Genomic DNA, 13,285 nt, shown 5'->3' on the forward strand with positions numbered 1-13,285 from the left:
CATAGCTTCCAATACACATACTGTACAAAACTGTCAGCAGTGACACACAGTACACACACACAGGCAAAAATGCACAAGCATGCATGTACAGTACTGTGCAAAAGTTTTAGTAAAATGAGAATGCTTTCAAAAATATAAATGTTAATAGTTTATATTTATCAATTAAGAAAATGCATGAACAGAAGAAGAGTATGAACAGAAGAAAATTCTCAGTCAAATCAATATTTGGTGTGACCACCTTTTGCCTTCAAAACAGCATCAATTCTTCTATGTATGCTTGCACACATTTTTTGAAGGAACTTGGCTGGTAGGTTGTTCCAAACATCTTGGAGAACTAGCCACAATCCAATTCTGTGGATTTAGGCAGCCTCAAATGCTTCTGTCTCTTCATGTAATCCCAGACAGACTCGATGATGTTGAGATCAGGGCTCTGTTGGAGCCGTACCATCATTTCCAGGACTCTTTGTTCTTCTTTACGCTGAAGATAGTTCTTAATGACATTGGCTGTATGTTTGGTGTCATTGTCCTGCTGCAGAATACATTTGTGGCCAATCAGATGCCTTCCTGATGATATTGCATAATGGATAAGTATATGCCTGTATTTCTCAGCATTGAGGAGACCATTCATTCTGACCAAATCTGACCAAATGCAGAAATGCCGCCCCAAACTTACAAGGAACCTTCACCTTGCTTCACTGTTGCCTGCAGACACTCATTCTTGTACCGCTCTCCAGCTCTTTGGCGAACAAACTGCCTTCTGCTACAGCCAAATATTTCAGATTTTTGACTCATCAGTCCAGAGAACCTGCTGCCATTTTTCTGCACCCCAGTTCCAGTGTTTTCGTGCATAGTTGAGTCGCTTGGTCTTGTTTCCACGTCGAAGGTTTCTACAGTGCACCCACAAGTCCACGTCCAATTCTTCCATGAAGACCACTTCTGACCAGACTTCTCCGCACAGTAAATGGTTGTACCTGGGTCCCACTGGTTTCTGCCAATTCTGAGCTGATGGCACTGCTGGGCATCTTCTGATTGCAAAGGGAAGTAAGCATGATGTGTCTTTCATCTGCTGTACTACGTTTCCTTGGCTGACCACTGCGTCTACAGTCCTCAATGTTTCTTTGTACTTCTTCAACAGAGCTTGGACAGCACATCTGGAAACCCCTGCCTGCCTGGGAGAGACCTTGCTGATGTAGTATAACTACCTTGTGTCTTGTTGCTGTGCTGTCTTGCCAGGGTGTATGACTTTTGACATTAAACTGTCTTCAGCAACCCCACCTTGGAAGCAGAGTTTGGCTGTTCCTCACCCAGTTTTAACCCTCATACACAGCTGTTTCTGTTTCAGTTAATTATTGGGTTTCAACCGACATATTCAATTGATGATCATTAGCTCCTGTTTGGTATAATTGGTTAATCACACACCTGACTATATGCCTACAAAATCCCTGACTTTGTGCAAGTGTACCGAGAAGAATTTATGCTGGGTTGAAGGCAAAGGGTGGTCACACCAAATATTGTGATTTGATTTAGACTTTTCTTCTGTTCGCTCACTTTACATTTTGTTAATTTATAAAAAATAAACTATTAACATTTTATTTTTGAAAGCATTCTTACTTTACAGCATTTTTTCACGCCTGCCTAAAACCTTTGCACAGTATTGTATGTACACATGCACACAGGCACTCACATACACACACAGGCACACACACACACACAAACACAAGCATAAACACACACATACACAGGCACAAATGCACACGCACACACAGGCACATACACATGCACACACTCATACATACACACAGGCACACACATACTCACAAGCACAAACACAAGCATAAACACACACAGGCACAAACGCACATATACACATACACACACTCACACAGGCACACACACACACACAGACACACACACACATGCACACACACTCCCAGACACACACACAGGCCATTTTGCACAGTTCCAGGTCAGCTGCATTGGTGTGCTCAATTACAACCAGGATGCAGAATTGTGCTTACTTCACACATTCTGAATTTACTCGGCATTTTTAATGGATGTACCACGGAAATTAAAAACATGCTATGCCCAACGGCTCTTAGAGAATATTGTGATTTACAGATTCACAAAAGAAGGGGGAGAGTTTATACAGAATGAAAAAGGCAGGCGTAGCATAGACACTGAGAAACTGACAGAGATTAATACAGACCAATGGCATACATCGAGGTGTCTGTTTTAAAAAATTGGCTTCTCACTACATTGCAGCAGTGCAGATAATTACATCTTTAATTAGGTTTAGTAATTGTGGCCTTCAGTGCAGTAGGTGGCACTAAACTGAGTCTACAGTACTTCTGTTTAACACTCACACAGCGCCTGCATAGGTACACACTAATCCTGCCGGTACAATGCGGCAGTAATATAATCCTTTACCTATAATATCATCCTTTACCTGTAATATAATCCTTTACCAGTAATATAATCCTTTACCAGTAATATAACCCTTTACCTGAAATATAATCCTTTACTTGTAAGAGTCACTCATGTAAAGAGAATACTGAGGATGAACACTGGCTTACAGGTAGATTTAAAGCAAGCCATGAAGTATCTGAAATGTGTGACTTACCAAGCCATGTGACTTTCTGCCCATTGGACCAACCTGATAAGCCAATGACGTTGGCTAAAGAAGTAGCAACAATCAAATTAATTTAATAGCTTCATTAAATGAATTTGATTTGTATCTTGGTTCTTGCTACTGCCTACAAGTTTGTTGGTTTCCCAAAAACATAGTTTTTAAGAGTTTAACTTTAATTCTTTTTTACCAGCTGAGAGGAGGCAAAAATCCCAACTAAACAGATGAATGCGTTCGTTTCAAGGTGAGCTGTGTCATAAAATGGCAGTGTGGGTTGATGATTGGAAAAGCGAATCAGACAGATCTAAGCTCTATCCGCGGCAGACGGATGCAGTGCAGGGGAAGAGTACCGCGCGGGAATGCTAATCGGCGCTCGCCAGCGCGTACGTATGAATACCGATGAGAGGGGGACCGGCGGGGGGTGGGGTAAGAGAATACGTCCAGTCAGCGCGGGCAAGGACAGACTCACCAGCACTGGGGAACAGGTGCGGAATCGGGGGAGGACGCAGAGGATGCTGGGTAAGAATGAGAAACAGGGTCACAATAGGGGGGTCCGTGGGAGGAGGGGCCTGGTCATGTGACGCTTTATCCCGGGCTTGAGTTTGTCCTTTTCCTCGGAGGTGGGTGGGTGGGGGGGGGGGGGGGGGGGCGGAGGGTTTGGGGAGTTCACCGTAGGACAAAGTTGCTGCTGTTGTCGCTGCTTGTCAGAAAGATTGAGGCGAGGGAGAGCTCGCGCTGCCGTTTACAGGAATGGAACTCAGCGGGGGAGCAGACGGCGGGTTTTGAAAGCCAGCTCAGGTTCGGCGGCGGGCGTCAGCGACCGGTCCTGCCTGGATGGGAGGCGAGTGCACAGTTTCTTCAGCTTTTATTTATTTTCTCTTCTCTCGAAAAACCTGGCATTCGCCTCCTCGCCGGGAAAGACTACGGCAACCGCATCCAGGAGCCAGCTGGCGGGGTCCCCTCCCCCGCCAGGAAGCCATTGTTTATTTATAATCCCAGCAGCCCCTGGGGCCTGGAGTGGGCTGGGCCCTGCTGCTGGGCCAGCGAAATAAGTCATTGCAGCTATATACAGTGCAGTTTACAGAGGGACGAAACTGCGTTACAATACACTGTATCTAAATGGAATGAAATTAAGAATTAAGTTACAAATACGTAATAATAATAAAATGAATAAATAAATTATATGTGAAATATGGTGTAGCAGCATGGAATAGTGGGTGGAGGTAGCGGCTTGGCCGTATTCACGTAAGTTAGGGTGATGCGGGTCAAGGCAGGCAGCAGTGTGTTAAGTAGCCTTACGTCTTGGGTGAAGAAGACGTTGCAGGGTCTGGCAGATCTTGCCCGTGTGCTATGGTACCTTTTCCCAGATGGCAGGGGGCATAAGTGACCATGGGAGAGGTGGGAGGGATCCTCAGCCATGCTGCGGGCCTTGTGCGTGTAGCGTTTGGTGTGAAAGTCTTGAATAGAAGGGAGAGGGACCCCAATGATCCTTTCAGCTGTCCTCACTATCACTGTGCTGCAGTTCCCATACCAGGTAGTGAGACAGCTGGTCGAGACGCTCTCGATGGTGCCCCTATAGAACGTAGTGAGGATGGGGGCGGGGGGGCTTGCTTTCCTGAGTCTCCATAGTGCGCTCTTTTGGCTAGACATGTGGTGTTGGTTTGAGGTCACCCTCAAACTTGGTGCTTTTCACCTTCTCTATGGTGGAGCCGTTGATGTGCAACAGGTAGTGGTCAGCGCGGGCCCCCCTGAGGTCAACAACCATCTCTTTTGTTTTGTCAACATTAAGAGAGAGGTTATTGTCGGGACACCATGTTTCTAGCCGCTCCACCTCCTCTCTGTATGCTGACTCATTGTAGCTGATGAGACCTACCGAGAACCTTCACGTCATCACTAAACTTGATGATGTGGTTTGAGCTTGGCAGAACAGTCATGGGTCAGCAATGTGAGCAGCAATGGACTGAGTACACAGCCCTGGGGGGCACCACTGCTCAGGGTGGTGCTGTTGGAGGTGTTGTTTCCAATCTGGACTGCCTGAGGTCTTTCTCCGTCATAAAGTCCAACATCCAGTCCCAGAGGGAGGTGTTCAAGGCCAGAAGCCCCAGCATTCCGATCAGCATCTGGGGGATGACCATGCTGAAAGCTGAACTGAAGACTACGAACAGCGTTCTCATGTAGGTGTTTTTGTTGCCCAGGTGGGAAAGTGCCAGATGAAGGGCAGATAAATAGTGTCAATGCAAACTGACAGGGGTCTAGGTTTTCATATGGCCCATAACAAGCCTCTCAAAGCAGTTAATTGTGATTGGAGTGAGTGCTACAGGGTGATAATCATTAAGGCAGGACACAGTCGATTTCTTGGGCACTGGTATGATGTTGTGGATGTCTGTGAGGACGTCTAGTTGGTCTGCACATTCCCTGTGCACACATCCAGGTATGATGTCAGGACCAGCAGCCTTGAACCTGGAGAACCTGGAGCCTTGAACCTGGAGAAAGTCAGCTGTGGACAGGCACAGGACCTGATCATCAAGAGGAGGGGTGGTCTTCCTTGCAGACGCCACATTCAATGCTTCCAGAACATTCTAGTTGCAGAGTTCACATGTTGATAGAATGTGGCGGGACTGATTTCAGATTTCCACGGTTGAAAACAAAAAAACAACAAAAAAGCCATCAGGATGAGTGGTTTGCTGCTCGCTGATAGCCCCATAGAGTAAGCTCAGTGCTTAATGTTATCAAGAACTCCACCAGCAAACAGTCATGAACTCCACTTGCGCACGAGTCTTATCCCAGCAGAGGGGATACCAGTTGGTATAAACACACAAACCACCACCGCGGGTATTACCGGACGCTGAAACTACTCTGCACAGAAGGAGGTTAACCCGTAATCTGGATGGCTGCATTAGGAATGTTGTCATAAAGTGCAGCAGTCCCTTATCTGACGCTGGGAAGCCAGTTGTAGTCTGAGGCAATCCAGTTTATTGTCCAAGGAGCGGACTTTGGACAGGAAAATGGTTGGAAGACCCGGCCTGCTGGGGTTAGCCTTTAGCCTAGCACAGATCCCAGCCCGCTTTTCCTCCTTGGTCGGGCAGCTGCGACAGGCGGCGCCGTGGTCTCGGGGCCCTGTCCTAGCAACAGGCTAAGGTCCTGTAGCATTTCCATTGTTGAAGTTGGGGGATGGAACACGCAATTTTCAGCAAAGACACGTACAGGAGATGCACACCTGATTCGAGAAATTTGTGTGAGAAACAACATTCACCACATTAACGATACCGTATTATTTGGACCAGCAGCCTATGCGTGCTGCCATCTTGCTGCTACCAATCAATGCAGAGGGGGATTTCTATGTACCACGAGTGCTGGGTGTGAAGCACACACTGACAACCCTCGGCAACCTCCGTTTAACGTCTCATTCCAACCTGCAACTGCTTAAATGGAGAAATTATTGAGCTTCATCAGAGCAAATGGGCTAGCAGTCAATGCGTTCAGTACTGTGCTCTATCGTTTATAATAGTCTACATTGCCAATCGGGTTGTGGGGCTGCGCCAAAGAAGGCTACCAATCTTTATCTAAGCCAATCGGTTTTATTTTTTTACAGTTGATTAGACTAAGGGGACAAGTCATGTACCTTAGCAACTAGGCTACAGGCTGCCCCTCGAAGCCTAGCCTATGGACAAGTTCCGTAACCAGTGCTTGCGATAGGGAATAACTGCATTAACAAGCTCTGGGGCTAACGGACGCCCACTTGAAAATTCCCTGTTTATTTTCAAACTGTCACATCAGTGTAGGATGGGCATTGATATTTTTTTCCTCCGTAAATTCCCTCACATAACCATAAATCCACAGTGGCAGTTTCCTTCCACAACAAACTACAACAAACCCAAGAAGACAAGCCAAAAATGAGCCATGTAAATAATTAGCCATATAACCGCAGTACACAGCTGCCAAGAGGGACTTAAGGATTCATTTTAATATTTTCAAATTGTGTTTTCTTTCCCAAGGTAATTACCGTCGCTATTCAATATGACCGGCCGCAATATTACAGTCTGAAATCCCATCTCTTACAGACATGTTTGTAAAACTTAATTGTGCCTTTCAAATTGCTGCCTCCTCTGTAATTTAGGGTTGGCTTTCTAATGAATACATCTGAGAAACTGGTTTTAAAACGTGATAATAAAACACAGGATTATGAGATTAGTTTCAGGTCTGAACACAATCTTGGCTTAATTTCCAAAAAAAAGAGATCAGTGCAATACAAAAATAAGTAGGTGGCATCACTGGAAAATAAATCTGCAAAAAGACTCCCAAAAATAATTCCTATTTAAAACCAGGGGTTTGCAGGAATTTGAAAGGGAATGGTTGACAAACATTATCCACAAGATTCCTCATATATTCCTTTAACACTGGTCCAGGTCTCCTGACCTCCTAACCCTGCTAGAAAACAGCTGGTAGCTGGTTGACCAGTTCAGTGCAGCTCCATACTCAACATGGTTTGACCTGCTCAAGCTAGGTTTTGAAACAGCTGGTAGCTGGTTGACAGGTTCAGACCAGCTCCTTACTCAACAGTAGGCTAATAGCAAAGATGCATGACTGCAACTCGGAAGGTTGGTGGTTCAAGCCCCGATGTAGCCACAATAAGATCCGTTCAGCTGTTGGGCGCTTCAACAAGGCCCTTACCCCCACATTGCCCCAAGGGGGATTGTCCCCTGCTTAGTCGAATCAACTGTAAGTTGCTTTGAATAAAAGCATAAGCTAAATAACATATTAATTCTTATTTTTATGGTTTGACCAGTTCAAGCTATGTTTTGAAACTGATGGTAGCTGGTAATTTCAAGCTGGTCATAGCTGGATGTTATACCAGGGAAGTTAAATAACTACCAATTGTGCAAAGGCTTTCACCCTAACTTAATTTCCAGATATCAGATTCAGTTTCTGGCTAATGAACTCATTTTAATGAGGCAAAAGAACATAATTTGCCCAATGCATTTGCAGGTCAGGCCTAGAAATTAGCATACAACAAGATGTGTTGAATTGTAATTGTGTCTTCTTTGCCTTCAGGTTTCCTCCAGGGATTGTGCATGTATTTCAATAATCAGTCATGGATCTATATTAATTTTGAAGGCATGGCGACCTCATTTATGAATCCATTGATCCATCATCCTTCTTCATTCCCCTGTCGTCTGACAGACATGCTTTTTCTTTTAGTCAGTTCATATTTATGTACTAGTGCAAGCAGGGGAGTTCAGAATGCAACCCGTAAATTAACATGCAAATATTATTTTATTGATAATAGTGAAACGCTGCAAACGCATCAGACTGATTGACCTTCGTTGTATGTAAAACAGCTTAATAACGAGAGGAAAGTAGGCTTTGTATGGATTTCTCAACATCTGCATATAATTTTTTCAGCACTTGTCATATCACATATCCATCTTGTTTTGGTTGGAATCAGGACATGGCTACGTTAGTTGATTTTGATGGGTCATTACCAGCTTGTGTGAATGCAAGTAGAAACACATTCTCTGTAAATCCCACACTCGCCACATGCGTTATTAGCTATCGCCAAAAAGCAGGGAAATCACAATACAGATAATCTCTCAAGCGCAAATTAATGGCACAAGACTGGCTCATGTGGGTAGGAAAATAATGGTATTGCATATATTGAAACCTTGATTTGTTTGGATGCCATTGGATATTGTTAAGTACATCCTGAATACATGCTCTGTTCAGCTGATTTTCTGGGTTGGATAAGTGTTCCTGTCACTCTTCTCAGGATGCCATGCACTATAAACAAAAAAAGGTGAAATATAACAGACAAGCAAACTAGCTAGCTACAATAACACCATCTCTTCCGCACCTCAGTTTGTTTTTTATACCACTCTTGTTCAGAATAGGGAGCACTAAAAGACATAATCTCAGAAATGTAATTGATATTTGCCTCTGTGTCTGCCGAGTTAATCGAGCAGCTGAATATTTCATCATCATGGAGCTCCAATCCAATTAATAGACATAACTAAAAAAAACTAATTGAGTTTCTGGCTAATTACTACTACCTTGCTTGACAGCTAAGGATATTACATTACATCACATTTATCTTTACCAGAGCAACTTGTACTATACTTTGACTTTGACATGTGGTACTTGATAAGGGAATTTAGTTGACCACGTAAGATCTAAATTTCATATTTATCTCACAGCAGTTTAAAATGAAACCAAATATATAACAATATATCATAAATAAATGAGTGCTTCTAACCAATCTGAGCATGAAGCCAGCACCATTGAACCCCACTGTGATTACCACTGCAGGGAAAGCCACCTTCAGTTTTAAATGAGGGAACACTATGTATCCTAACTTTGTGTATTACTGTAAATCAGTCTTTAATGACACCACACCCTCCTGTATTGATCTTGCTTTGCCATCAGCCATTATTGAACCAATCAAATGCAGTAGTTGGCTTTACTCCTGCCAATCAGATGAAGTGGTTGGTACTCCGTAAGCCAATTAGGGACAGTTTGTGCCACTCCTCGCCCAAATAGCTAAACTGGTATTGGTATTCCACCACCCGATGAGGTATACATGTTGAGCATCTTCTCTGGCCATAGAGAGAACGCTCCCACTTCCTGTCTGCATGGAGTGACTATGATTCTGTGCCCAAAAGTGACAGGTTTATTGTATCGCTGGCAACAGAAAGAAGATGTCAATCAATCAGAGATCCAACACAAGCGTCACGCAAACACAGCACACCAGCTTGTTACTGCGGAGTGCTACAGCCTACTGACAGGCAATGGTACTGCCCTGGACACCAACACAACACTGTCAATCTGCAATCATGCTCTGATTGGCGATGTGAAAATGTTACAGTTATTAGCATACTGATATTAATTGGATCAATGTGTACAGTATTTTTACATATTATTGCAGATGCTGCAGGTATTGTGCGCTACACCACCTGATTTAACTCATTATTTCACCGGCTTGGTTCAGATAATAAGCTAATTAGTGAAATCAGGTGGTGTAGCGCACGGTAGGAGCAAATGCCAGCAGACACAGAGGCCCGCAGGACGTGGAGTTCAGTAGCGCTGATCTACTTCCTTTTGATCAAATTCTGTAAATGGCTGTTTTGACTCATGAAGAAGTTTCACTTATAATCTTGCCGGCACCAACTGTTGCAGTATCCACCCAGTATGTAAAATACTTTGGAGAGGATGCATGCTGGCTATTAAATAATACAAGAATTGGAGAAGACAACATGAGTTTATAAAGATAAAATGAACATTGAGTCTTTTCTCCAGAGTCTTACATTCACCTTGCTTTGCCTATGCCTGACAGGCTATCATTACTCTGTTAAGACGAGCGCAATTACAGCACTGAAAAGCATTTCAGTTTGTTATCCTTTACTTCACCAGGCAGGTCAGCGGAGAGCTCGAGAAGTTCTCTTGCACAGTGGGATTACTGAGCGTCTCGTTCGCACGGACACCCTGGGAAATTAAAATGAGTAGAAAATCAACTGAGATTGTTGGTTTGTTTAGCCAATCAGATGTCAGGATTACGTGGTTACAGCCAGACTCAAGAGAGACACTTTTGAAAGAAATTTGCAGGGATACTAGGTTTATCATGCCTACTCTTTAATAACAAAATTCTATGGGATCTTTAATGACCACGGTGAGTCAATAACTTATTTTAACATACCATCGAAGTAATGGATTAGATGGATGGGACATATGACGAATGTTAACTTGTTTCCATGTCTGTGTAAACCCTGCATCGATCAAGACGAGACAACAGTTTTTTAGCATGGCTCCAAACCTTGACTTTCCCGAAAAATATCGGAATATATATGTCTGAAAAATAAGTCTGAAAACAAAATATCATCATTACATCTGTCTCAATTTGGTTGAGTATTGAATTTCGGAACTTCGACCAGAATATGAGACCGAATATGAGACCTGGCAAACAGAAGTTTGTCTCCAACAGGGTGTTTGTCTATGAAATAGCAAAAATACTAGAGCCAACCCTATTTTAGAGTGTACACAGATTAACGAGATGGTGAATCACAGATACAAATAATATGTAACCGTTAAACAGCAATATTTAATCTCTGAGAGGGACTGTGCGTGCTGCGATTAAGGTCACACTCGTTGCCATACATTAATACTACCCCCCGTTTGTATAATTTAATTACCCCTGCACCAGTCAAGCTTGATATTTTCTATCTTATTTCCAAAGTTTCAACAACGCTTTCAATTAACTTGTCCTTAATGTCAAACGTGACAATGGACGCAAAAAGTACGCGAGCTCCCCCTGCAGGTGGTAGTCAGAAATGTAACCCTACTCCAAGGCAACGGAGAGCCCTCAAATGTGCGCCGGGAGTTCAAATTATAAATCACAGTGATACATCAACTTATTTCTCCCATGACAAGTGCAGCACAAAATGTCGGAACTGGCAGAGTGTTGGAGAACGTCACGCAGTCCAATGGACGGTGAGATGCACGCGACCCGAGTATAGCAGTGCATTTTCACATAATTCTGTCCACTGTGCTTTGCGAGTGAAGACACATGGACATTAACAGAAATAGCCCAAAAAACGCATGCATGATCTTATGCTGCACTTGCATTTTGCGTTTATTGCTCCCGATGTACACAATGTATTTCCAAAAGACGAAGCACTATTGTTATTAATTACTATGCGGCATGAATTGTTTTCTGAAGTCTGCTTCATTCCGTTCGATAATGGACCAGGACTGTACACGTCTACAGTCTAAGAACTCGGAGGGCTCGATAAGCCTGCTGCAGAGTGTGACCTAAGTGTTGCAGCAGCACATCTCGCTGCTTATGCACTGTAGAAAACAGCAATATCCGAACAAAACGCGAACGTGGGAAATGACCCTTTTGGCGACACTCACGCTTGAAAGGCGCAATCTGGTGTACAGTCTTACCCGTTGAAATAATAAACGAGTCTGTTTGTTCCGGCCAAAGTAGAATAAAACTGTACCTTATTATTCTAGCCCCATGTATGCAGATTGATTTGTAACCCAAATTGAAACCAAACTTTGAGGCTATATGAGACGGTTGTGGGGCAGTTTTCTAAACGGAGTGCCTTCGTGGTCAATGAAAAAGAAACGGCGCGTGGACAGAAAACAGATTCCGACCTCCCACTCTCCCTATATCCTTCGCTCTGCAGCTTTTGCCTACATTGTTCGTTGATCTATCCTCTCCAATTCAAACATATTTACCGGAAGCTAAATATTCGACCACAGCTGCGTATAACATTCACGTTTAATAATATATTATTAAATCGACTGCAAATCAAAGTCGGTACTTTGATTTATGCGCTGCTAAACTAACTGAAAGGACAGTGACCTAGCTTCCGCATGCAAAAATCTGCAGATGGATTAGGAAGAGAACTACAAATGTAAAAAAAAAACGAACACGGTTCAAAAGCAAAAAGAAATAGCTGAATAAAAATGTATAATAATAATGTAATATTATAAACAATAGCCTATGAGTCTATGCGTGTACCACGCCGCGTTACAATGCCCGATACGGCTCACAATCTCCAACTCTGGTATCAGAGAAAGCGGTTTTAGAACATCCTTGTCTCTTTTGGCAATTTCTATCACAGAAAACACCGAACCACTTGGGAATATTGCATACGTTGAGGTCTTACCTAAAACTGATTCTCCCCTACGGCTGGAATTTGAAGTCCCCCGTGTTTTATTCTGTTGGCGAAAAACTTCTGCTGTTTGAGCGTACGTATCCAGTGTTCATGCTGGTAGCCCAAGCTCTGATGCTGGATTGCGGAAGAGCTGGCAGTCCTTCTCATGCTCGAGGGATTGAAATCCTTCGGTTCGGCCAGGTTAAGATCATGAGTGTGCAGGGGAAAGACGGAGACAGAGGGCGTATGCGGGATGGAGGAGGGTCGGTGAATCGGAGGAATAAAAATCCGATGTGATTTCCCGATGTGATCGGTGGAGAAAGAGCGAGCGGGCGAGCGGGCGACAGAGAGGCAGCGTTGCGACTGCGAGAGTGATCAGGTGGCGAGGCGCGCGCGCTGGATGTCAGTGGAGGTACACTGAGGCGAACTGACTGGAGAGCAGGCGCAAACGGGCGAGAACTAGAGGGAGGTACTGAGATAACAGTTCTGTATTATAGAGAACGGCACTGTGAGACAGTAAAGGGGAGGGACTGGACCTTCTTAAGTGCACAGGCAAGAACGCGGGGTGATCGAGTCGTGAGGTTTATTTCAATCGACCGCGATATGTCTAGCCCCGGATGCAAGGCGATTTAAGCCTGACGCTGCCACGCAAAGCACGCAGTAAAATAACCGACTGCAAACGCAGGTTTTATACTCCACATATAAACAAGATTAGTTTGATCACAGCTTAATACCGACCAACGAACCCAAACGGACGAATAGCCCAGAGAAAGCACGACACTAACTGCTCTGGCGATTTTAACCCACTCAAAGGCGCGAAACATCAAGAGCTAGGCCATCTCAGAAAACAAGCAGCATGCACGCCGGGACTCATTTACTCGGCGAACAATGTCCTACAATTTAGTGGCCACAAATATATATAAATATAGCTTATCTAATGCAACGGGGGAAAGTACAAATTTTATGATTAATTATTGTGCTTTTGAGTTTTTATTTTTAGGGACGA

The 13,285-nt window shown here is 43.9% G+C and overlaps 1 protein-coding gene across 1 annotated transcript in view; it reads right to left on the minus strand.

Moving 5' to 3' along the window:
• The window catches only part of brinp1 (bone morphogenetic protein/retinoic acid inducible neural-specific 1), a 125,957-nt gene extending 113,240 nt beyond the window's left edge, over positions 1 to 12,717 (minus strand). Inside the window, exon 1 of the mRNA XM_061215932.1 lies at positions 12,292 to 12,717. The gene's annotated coding sequence lies outside the window, so the exon portion shown is untranslated. The remainder of the gene's footprint in view (positions 1 to 12,291) is intronic.
• Positions 12,718 to 13,285: the final 568 nt, after the last annotated feature.

Source organism: Conger conger, chromosome 12 (assembly GCF_963514075.1).
Source record: "Conger conger chromosome 12, fConCon1.1, whole genome shotgun sequence".
NCBI lineage: Eukaryota > Metazoa > Chordata > Actinopteri > Anguilliformes > Congridae > Conger > Conger conger.